An 11,499-nucleotide genomic window follows, 5' to 3' on the forward strand; every position below is an offset into this window, starting at 1 on the left:
TAGAACTATTCAAACAAATATTTATTAATATTTAGTATTTTTTTCAATGTATAAATCACGCATTATTTTTTACAATTTATATTTACTCTTATGTTGTACGTGCGATTTATATTTATACATTCCGTCCATTCTGTTCTGCTTCACTTCTCGTATTGCAATATTGCAATATCCGAACCATTCAGTGACAGACGTTGTCATTCGTTTCATGGATGCGTATGCAGCTTTATCTTGCCTGAATTCTACTCTCGTCTTTCTATTCGCGCACGTACGAGTCAGGAAAAATTCGTTCCGTATATAATCCGTCTTTCTCTCATCTGGCCTTCCTTTCGCTCCTCGCGCATTCACTCGTTCGACGAAACGAACCGCCTTTATCCCGCTCCTTCTCGCGCGCACATTCCACTCCAACAGAAATAAATCTTATGTTTTCGCGTATAAGCGGCCTTTTAATATCACCACCCTTGATTTACCGCCGCAGACCGTGCATCTCCACGCATAAGAGAGGCCGAGAGCCAAGCTCCCCGCATGTTCCACTGACATTTGTCTTCCAGGCAACCCCCGAGATCCAAAACGAGTGTCCCTAGGTTTTCCCTGATTTAGCGCTCCTCCCGTCAGTATTTGACTAGATGATTCTCGATCTCTCCAAAGAGATTACCGTTCTTGTCAACGAATTATTGGCCATGTCTCTGGGAGAACTAATGGATCGAGACAAATGCTTACGAATTTTTACTTATATCAATCGAAGAAAAGATCAGCAATTACAAGCTATTATTACCGAATCACTTGTCAGATCTCGCACAAGCAAATACATTGCAAGAGATAAAATTATAACTTAATAAAATTATAATACATAAAAAAATAATCAAAACGTTAAAATTTAAATTATCATACTATTTACATTTCGATGTGATCATTATATCCTAGTCATTTTACGCATAGCTTTATATATTTATGTGTTATTTATTATTTTCAACAAAAACACGACAAATGTATTTCCAGTCTTGCAACATCGAAAATGAAATGTCAACGAGATTCAGCAAACGATAGATGGATGCGCTGCAAGATGCATCCTATGCGTCCGCTACAGCATCCGGTTATGCAGCTCCGGACGCCGAGTGCATTGGAGCGTTGCGGTCATTACAAGAGGGCCCCTACGTGTCCGTGGTAAAAGGTCCTCGGTGTGTCCGAGTATTAAAAAAGGAATCCCAAAAGCCAGTCGTCAGATAGATGGCGAAAGAGTGAGGGAAGCGGAGTGCGAGAGGGGAAGCAGAGCAAGAGAAAAACAATGTTGCTGCCGGTTACCGCGGGACACTCGGGGAAAATAAGAGAACAACGTTGCGAGCCCGCGTATGTCCACGCTGATCATGAGAAATGAACCGACGCGACGAGACAAACCGTTGATGTACATCAACGGACTTTTCCGTCGCCGAATATCCTCCGTCAGATCCGGCAGACTTAAATTTCCGGCGGTCGCACACGTAAATGTTGATTTCAAGGAAAATAATAATTCCAATAAAAACGAAAGGAAATGCATTTAACGAGCAAGCTACAGAAGCAGAAAAAATATTTTTTAAATAAAAGCACGAGGAAAAAAAGTTTATATCTTATGTATGTATATGTGTAAATATACTTTTCTGTAAAAATAATTACTGTATAAATAATTTTCGAGTTTTTCATGGTAGTTCCTAAATAGGCTAACTATTATTCAGCTTTCTTTTTAACATCAATTTACGATCGAAGATCTGAACTGCATTTAATATATAAAAAAAAATGAAAATATCACAGATGTTCATATTTCGTTCGCGATTGATCGAGGATAACGCGTAACATTCATATGATAACTGTACGATTTATCATGTCCATTTCTACCAATATAAATTAACTTTAATCTAGGTTCAACTTATTCTTCATTTTTTTTCTAGTTTTCTAAAGATTAGAAAAAAACAAAGAATAAGTTTGAACCGAGATTAAAATTAATTTACATTGATGGAAATGAGCATTAATTTCTAAAACATAAACACACAAGAAAACAGTGGGTAATTTCAAAAGCTAGCATGACTTCGACGTCTAGGAGATCGTAGTGATTTAATTACAGGACATTCCGATCAAGTTTGTGGCGCGGTATGAAGAACCGATCTTCGCTTCTCGTTCATCACTATTTACAAACTTCGCTTGTAACGATACGGAAAGCAATAATCACGCGAATTGTAATACAGTCAATTTACAGTTCATGGACTGGAAAATAGGAAGAAAGAGCATTTTTGAAAGTCATGGTTTAAAAGTCGAAAATAACGATGATATTCTCGAAAGTCTAATAGGAGAGAATTATCACTTCAATTATAAAAAATAGTAAATTTAAATAAGATAGCAGTTTTTCAACGAGGAAATATCAATATCAAAGCAAAATCATTTAAAGATAAAAAAAAAGAATGATCTAAATCCTGCCATCTTACATATCTTCTTCCTCTCTCGTAATTCCTGGAAAGAGGAAAGCGCATCATCATCATCATCATCATCATCATCATCATGACTTCGAGCTGTCGGATCACCGGAGGAAATGTTCGAACCTTCGTTAAGTGATCCAGAGTCAGTGCCGCGCGGCCGCTGAAATCGCCCGAGACCGAAAGAGGCGAGCAGAGTGCGGCGGCATAATACCGCGAAGAGCAAGAATGCGAAAGGTACGAGAGAAAGAGAGAAGGACAATAGTCGGGTAAAGGAGGAAGATCACGGCGAGCATAATGCGAGCAAGGAGTCTTCGATCGTTGTCAGCGGGCGGAAGCCGGCCGGCCGGCCGGCCGCGCGCGGCTCGGCTCGGCTCAGCTCAGCTCAGCTCAGCTCGGCACGGCACGGCACGGCACGGCACGGCACGGCACGGCACAGCACGGCACGACGGTGCGCGCTAGAATAACGAAAGCTAATTATGCGCTCGGCTCGAAAAAGGGGAATCACGGCAAAAACCATCGATAATCGACATCCTGCCGCAGTCCGTCGGTCAACAGGACTACCGCCGGTGTAACTTCAGACCGTCGTCCTCCTCCTCCTCCTCCTCCTCCTCCTCCTCCTCCTTCTTCTTCTCCACGTTGTTTCCCTTCTCTCCCGTACCCTTCGTGAGGACTATCCCGCGCGACCGAAGATCCTCTCCCCCTTTGAGCAAACAAGAAGACCGACCGGAGGCTTTCGCCGATGTAATAAAAAGGGGGTCCGTGAAGGATGCTCCGCTTCTGGTTGTCCGCAGCCAGCTTCACTATGCAAGGTACATTATTATCGAAAGGCGCAAAGATATGCTGTGTTTAATTCGTGGAAAGTAAAGAGTAAATGAGAAAACAGCGCGCAACAATCGATTGTCGGAAACTAAAATACATACACCGTTAAAATATCACTAAAGTAATAGCTGTAAATAATATGTAAATAATTCATTGACTGATTTTAATCGATTGAAAGATAGAAATTGGAAGATTTTAAGAACTATAGAATGTTAGAACAAAAAGTAATTAAAGAAACACTCGAGCTAATTTGCAGCAATCAGAAGGAATTTATCGATTATACAATGCTTAACTTGTTTCACGAAGATAAGTAGATGAATTAATAGAATATGAAAGAAATTTTTATAATTCAATTCCTATGAACGTGAATTTTCTCTAACAAAGTTCAACGATTTAAGTAAAATCAATAATGGAGAAAACTCGTCGTTGATGACTCCAAATCAATTATAACGTAATACGACTACCTTACGAGTTATATAACTCTGATAGAAATATATGCGGTTTTTCTATATATCTATATATCTATTCAGTATATCCATATAATATTACGTTGGATTATTATATTGGATTCAGATTTTGCGCAATTTTCGTCCAGTAACTGCGGGCAAAGCCTTATATCTTGATTGTAATCCTAAGTAGTTTTACTTTTCAGTTACTAGATAGAGTTAATATAACTATTCAGTAACTGCTAAAAAAAATACATAAAATTTCTAGGAATTTCAAGGGAACACATAACGCGCATCCATTGGTCGTTTTGTGAATGTGTTGCACTTGCAGGGCACTGCTGGTTGCAAGGCGGATCGTTGCGCCGACTAAGTTGGTTTTTTTACCGGACCTCTCAATATCGATCAAGCGTTCCCGATCAGAGAACAACACGCGTAGGTTGCTAGCCAGGCGTGACCACTGGGCTACCGCGATACACCACGAAAAACGCAGCCACCCGCCATGCTTGGTCGCTCGCGTCTATTTACATTGGCACCGTTGCGGAGAGAGTACAGTCGGCAATATGAACGTGCTTTCCGATATTCGCCAATTCCACACTCCCCGGAATGAAATCACGTTCTAAAAGTTGACGATTCGGAATGTAGCAATGTGATTCGAATCAATGTAACAAATAGACAGTCAATAATCAAAATTATAAATAAAGCAGCATGCAAAAGTTTTGATGAGACCGTTAAAATGTATGATAAAGAAAATGTATGATGATGAAGAAAAAGATAATCAACGAAATTATGAAATGTCGCGACTGGAACTATAATTATTTCTTTCATACTCAAAAATAGGATCTGTGAAGTTAGCACATTTTGTTAATATAAAAAAATAATGGCAGTTTTAGTAGCACTTTTTATAGTTTCCTTATAAAAATAAAAAGAGTTTCGCATTTTTTATATTAAAAGAACCAAAATTAAAAATATAACGTGTTAACGCGAATCTAGATATTCCCCCTCTAAAGTATAAATATTTCCACTTCTAGCTACAAATCCCGTTAATACTACTCGGGTTCTACCAATATATGTACCAATATAATTTGAAAACAAAATTCCAACAATTACCAATTTTAATAAACTTTAAATATATATAACGCATCAATGGAAGTAGATTAGACACTTAGAAATACGAAAGCGTATCAGGTTGATGAAATTTTTACATAAACCCACTCTTAATCATATTTGTAGAAAACTATGAGGAAATGTACGTAGAATAGCAGACACGCAGACCTTAGATGAAGAGAATATGACGAGAAAAGAAGAAGGAAGAGAAAGGGAAAAGGAAAGCGAGAGAGGCGGGCGAAACGTTCAGCTCGCTTTACCGAGCACTGATGATAGTTTTTGCTCGGTAAGATTTTTTGCTTCTACCCCCGCGGCCACCCCCAAGGGTGGATGATATATGACCGCCCCCGAGACACTGGCCACCCCCGGGAGAATGAGGAATAGAGGTGGAGAAAGAGAAAGAGAGAGGGAGGACACATCCTGATTCCGAAAGAATTCCTTCCATGTTCCTTCGAGTGCACGTTTGCGAATGTACGAATCCAATTATCGATGAATATAATATAGATCAATTAAAAGATCATTCATCGTGTTGTTCGTTACGAAAAGATTTGCCGAGAATATTTGCGAGATTTCATCAGGATTGTCACAAATTCCTCATCCAAAAATCCCACAAGTTTTCCATGATTTTCAATGATATTTTGAAATTTGTTGTATTTTTATCCTGATTTGAAAATCGTTAAATATTTTCTTAAAAGATCAATTTAACATAATGTAAATTACTATTAATGTTATTGACACTATACTTGCAATTTTAATTGTTAATAGTATTCCAAATCTATGTAGGTGTGATGTAGATATAATATTAAACTTTTTTAAAGCCAAAAATTTTAATTTTCCAGTTTGAAGGAAATTTGCAAAATTTCCTGACTTTTCTCTGATTCCCAGTTTTGTGGCAACCTTAGTACATGAACATACATTGTAAGGCTCATCGAATCGAAGAAACCAGACATGGATAATGTACTGATCGATCCATTTCCCAATAGGAACAATTTTCAAGGATCCTATTGCGATGATGGTGGACTTCATCTCTCGAAAATTAGCAAAATATCATCGGACGAAGGAGAGAAAAAAGAGCTTAGGACGGTTCAAGTTTATAGTGGTAGCGCGCGCGGAGGTCTCTCGCAATGAATCAATTTATTTAAGGGTAGTTGGATTTCGCGAGTCGATGCACGACGACTACGAGCCACCCTCCTCCAATACCAAGACTCACCCCTCTTTTTCTAGGTGGCTCGTTTCGTCGAATGATTTATAGTTTTCCTTCCGCGAGCACCCGTCCACCCCGCCCGTCGTGCTGCGTTCTCTCTTTCCGCTGCGCTCGCCTCGAAGCAACGGCACCCTCCTGCCAAATGTACGCAAAATAGTCGAAATTTCTTCGGTGTTTCACCCCTCGCTGAAGAGGAAAGGGAAACCTACGTCAAGCCGCATCGAGTTATCGAAACAGCGGCAGACGCTTTTCCGTAAGAGCGAATCAGCCGATCGTCGTCAACGATGAAGGAGAGCATAAAGCAAAAACTTTACGTACTTTCCTCAGGAGAAAATTGACTCTTCGAACGGATTTGTGCGCGAGGGAGATTTGCGTTTGGAGCGTCGGACAGCCAGCGTAAATGGCCACTGGGCGAGCTGAACGAAGGACGGTGAGAATAATTAGTCATTTATGAGACCGTAAGTGGGGCCGCAAATCGGTCCTTCGCGGAGGGACGACTACGATGTTAGGGACTCTGCGGGGACAACGGCGTTATCTTGAAATTATTAATCATATTGTAACGCGCGTCGCGCGAGAGACAGCCGAAGGGAGCGCGAGAAGGATGAGGAGAGACGAGAGACACAAGCTACCGGCTCCATGGACTTATCTGGCACCTTAATCAATTCCCAGTTATTAATTATGGCCTCTGCCCTTCTCCAACCATCACATTCACCTCCTCCGTTCTACGCCAGTAGAGTACGCGGCGCGCGTTTCCGAGACCCACGACGACGACGGCACCATTGTCCGCGGTGTTACAATGCGGTGTCAACAAGATCGCGGTCACATTTTCCCCAAGCATCATTAATAATTATTTACCGAAGTGCGAAAGTCAACCCGGGAGCGCGTGCGCCCAATAAGCGCCGACATTGCGACGAAGCTTGCACTCAGGTGCAATAAACGTCGTACAATACTTACTCGTTTGTCAAAAGAATGAAAAATAAATTAATCTTTCATGAGTAAAATTATTATACATTATGTGTATGTATAAAATAACTTATCATTAACCTTTAGAGGACGGGATCCATTTTTTAAATCTTACAACTTTTCCTTGAGTAAGACTTGTTAATTTATTATTCATTATATTTCTTGCGCCAAAATATATAATTATAGTGGCTTTCATGTCCTGTAAAGGTTAATTTGATATATATAAATTGAAAGATGAATGATTTTAATATTAGTAATTTAAATTTAAAATATTGTATCATTATAAAAAGACCGCTTTGTAATAGATTTTGTATAAATATAAACTTCGCGAGTAAAAAAAATTAAATATCTCACTATACTATCTACTTACTTTTTTCGTAATAAATTATATTTTTATGCTCAAATATATTAAAGAGAATAATAAAATGCATTTTCAATGACACAATAATGATCAACAGTTTCTATTAATTATAGTCAACAGTTCCTATATCATTGCCTACGAGGTATAGGTTTTTAAATCACCAATGTCAGGGAATATCCACGCACCAAAAGAAAGGATGAGTGGCGTCAAGTGGAAGTTGAATGATCGTTTATGCAAATCCTAATCCTTTCGAAGATCCATCTGAGCGACGTTGACGGATTGGCGGGGGACTTTGTTTGAAGCAGTTAAACGGATTGCAATTCTCGCTACCATTTGTTCTCCTAAAGGCGCGAGAGCTTTCAAAGTGACCGATTAGCGAGTCTTAGCTAATTATCGATAAAAGGAGTAATAGAGGAAGCAACGATTGCTTATCAAGAAATAAAATAGAAGATTACTTTTCTATACTGAAAAAAATAAGAAGAAATAAAAAGTGTAAAACACTCTATTTATATATCATGCGAAGTTTAACTCGAGTAGTCATTCAAGATAAAATTATATATATTAAATTTAATGGCTAGTAATATTATTTTTTATGTTTTTAAAAGATTATTTATCGAAAAATTGCTTCTTTATGCTTTTAAACAAATAAAATGATCATTTGAAATTACTCAAACTGAGAATATGGAAAAAGTAAAAACGTTCATGTGCTTGTTATAAAAATAGTATAAATATAGAAAATTTAATATAAAATATATATGTATGATATATAGAGAGTAATTTTATATCCCAAGTATTGCAAAAAATATACTATACACGTACTGTATAATATAACTATGTGTAATGGAAGCAACGAACTATGGAGTTTTGTTCGAAAAATACAAAGAACGATTATACTGGCAGTGGTGACGCAAAAAAGGGGCGGCATGCCCGACCTGCTGAAAAATTAATCACCGACGTCACAAAGGAGTCGGTCGAAGACAATACCAGCGGTCCGGAAAAATATTTTTCACATTTTCCTTCCCTCGGTTAATAGCAAATTCTCGATAATAGATCGTGAACACTCGCAACCTCAAGAAATGGGGTCAAAATAGGGAATTATCGTTCTTTTATATGTCTCTCCAATCAAAATGCGGTAGAAAGAAATTTTTTTATAAACACCAGATTATTTTCGAAAATACTATTAAAAATTTAACACGTAGAAATGTAGTAATCTATATTCATCTATATCATATTATGTGAAGAGAAGAACATTACACTATATCCTCCTTCTTACGCGTGTAACTGCTTGTTTAATACGGGAACCTGACCACTTATTTCGTGGTTTTCATACCCCCTACGCGTATCGTATATACCGAAATCGCGCGTGACACGACAAACGTGTAATCCGCGAGAAGGGTTGATCCCGGTTTAGCTTGCATACCGTTGAATCCACGAGATTTAAGCCCCGGCGAATTTGAATCTGTCAATCCGAAGTGTCCAGCCAACGTGTCGCGCCACACGAGAGAATGTATAATAAGGGAGGGCACAGATAATGCCGTCCTGGATGTTAAAAGACTTTTTTTCGTTGTCGGAAGGATCTCGCTCGTATTTACGATATCATATTCGAGCACAGAGTCGCCGTAGAATTTACTAAAATTTCTCTAAAATATTTAGACAAAAGATCTTTTTTGTACAAGAACGTGAGCAACAAAAGATTTTTTTTTAGTTCTCTATCACATGAAAAAAAGACGAAGAATAGAACAAAGAAATTAATAATAATAATAATAATAATAATAATAATAATAATAATACTTTAGTGATACGTATAAAATACAGAAGATTTATGACAGGCGATATTTCAATAAATTTACGATGATATTTCAAAAGGCGCCAGCATAATGCTGCTTATGAGCTCGAACCTTAAAGAAGAAATTTACAGGGGACACGTGATAGCACAATGAATTAACAATCGGCACAATAAATAATGAAACAAACTAAATGAAATGAGTAACATAGTGGTCGATAACGCTATGAGTGCATGGCTATTTACAATAAGAAACTATATATTGTGAGGCTGAACGGAAAGTAGCAATACAGTCGAGGAAATGAATGTCGCTAGGCAGCATATTATAGTATTTTATTATATATACCATGTATGAGAATATAGTCTAAAATTTAACTGTGCAACGACGAGGATAAGATAGGGACGATTGATAGTGTGTATGAGAGAATGATGTTGCATGATATTCTTCATTTAGAGGTAGACAATCACGAAGGAAAGAGGGAAAGACACGTGCTATGACGAAAAACATTATGGGTAGACAACATAGATGGAGAAATTTGCAGTCTCGTTATAGTCGGAGGAAATTTTAACGATTTCTTTGCGTTTAATTTGATAAATCTTTAAGTATAGGTATAAAAACTACACCTAAGTTCCTGTTTGAAGTACAGAATGCAAGTGAACTTCTTCCTTGCGACGATTGGTGAAGGAAGGTTTATGAGCTTTCTATAACCATTAATAGAAATCAAGAGTAAGTTATAAGCGAATAGTGTCATAAAACAGTATTAAATGGTTATCAGTTCAGTGGCTGCATAGAGATGGCTAATTTACTTTAAAACTTAAATACATTATGACCGATCAATCTTTTATTTCTGCATAATTTCTTACAACAAATTTCCTGTGTTCATATTACTTCTAAAGATGCTCATATTAGCCTATCTAGAGAGTAATATGGGCATTGGACGGGTAATAAGTACACTCGCTACTATTTTAACATTTGTATTAAAATAATCAATTTCAATACTAAGATACATAAAATATCAACAAATCTATCAAATGGTATGCATAAGATTTTTTATTCTTCAGTATATAGATGTAGATATATATCAAAATGTTTCCTTAAGGTGCTCATAATATTCGATTCTACCTTACATTGAAATAAATAAATTTTATGGTCTATAAATAATCATGGATCTGAAGTATTTACAGACTTGACATATATTGAATTGGCTGATATTTCTGAGCAACGGATAGAGCAATAAGAAGAGCTCAGATTTATTCCTGATGAACGCGTACTTCAGTGTGTGCCTTTGGGATGGTTTTCTCCAAGTGAAGTGTAGATTAGGGATACCAGAAAAGTAGAAACTCGAAGAAGATCGAGCGAGAGTCCAAATTGCATTTACGGTCTTGACCGTGGAAGAAGGCGAAACGATATTAAGACACCGGTGGCCCTTCGTCGGGGTCGATGTATCATTTGCCGGCGGGTCGTTAAGCGGTTTCAATTAGTTTTCTCCCGTGCCCGGTCCTCCCCCACAGCCACACGAGCGAGAGACGAGAGAAAGAGGAGTCCGCCACCGCCGCCAGCTTAATCGCGCGGTCCAGTTTTTTCTCATAATTAGGAAAAGCTCGTTAATACATCCTGGATATATCTACCCTTCCCGTCCATCTTCCCTTTCTAACATTTACGACAACCGATTTCGACCACGATCGACGAGCGCGAGATCGAACCGCGTTCGTCACCGCGTTTTTCGCAAAAATCTCGCAATAGTATAAAAAAGAGAGTTGAAACAAAATTTCAAATGCAAAACATTTTAGAAAGAACATAAATAAATAATTATATATAGCAGATTGAATTGCAATAAAATATTAGATGTTCTTCAAATGTATTAATATCTTAAATCGAAAAATATATTACATTCATTTTAGAATTGAAAAAAATTTTTAAGAATATTTAATTTTCGTCAATTTTACCTGGCAAAAATTTTATACTAAATTTTCATCCAAACATGTAAAAATGTTTAAGAAAAAGCATAAGTAAATAATTATATGCATTCAGATTAAATTGCAATTCATGAAATATTAGATATCTTGTAAATACACCAATGAGTTAAAATTTGAAAAGAAAGAAATGTAAGAGAATACTCTTAATTCATCTTTATTCATTCGGTTTTCATTAATTTTGGTTCAATAGCTATTTCTATATACTATTTACGACATAATACTTCAAGCATCTAATTTTATTAAATAACATACCTTTCCGTGTATTATTCATCGATATTAGATGTCAAAAAAACGTTGCTCATCACCGACTGCGTCTCGCCCCGTAATGGCGGGGGGGTGAAAAACTGTGGCGCGCAATTTTCAGGACAACTAGCGCCATCTTAATTGAAACATACGAACGT

General features: G+C 37.5%; 1 protein-coding gene across 1 annotated transcript in view; it reads right to left on the reverse strand.

Moving 5' to 3' along the window:
- Positions 1-11,499, reverse strand: part of LOC108692392 (ubiquitin carboxyl-terminal hydrolase 48-like) — a 56,806-nt gene that overhangs the window by 40,541 nt on the left and 4,766 nt on the right. The gene's annotated exons all lie outside the window — the stretch shown is intronic.

The sequence above is a fragment of the Atta colombica genome, unplaced genomic scaffold, assembly GCF_001594045.1.
Source record: "Atta colombica isolate Treedump-2 unplaced genomic scaffold, Acol1.0 scaffold7, whole genome shotgun sequence".
Taxonomy (NCBI): domain Eukaryota; kingdom Metazoa; phylum Arthropoda; class Insecta; order Hymenoptera; family Formicidae; genus Atta; species Atta colombica.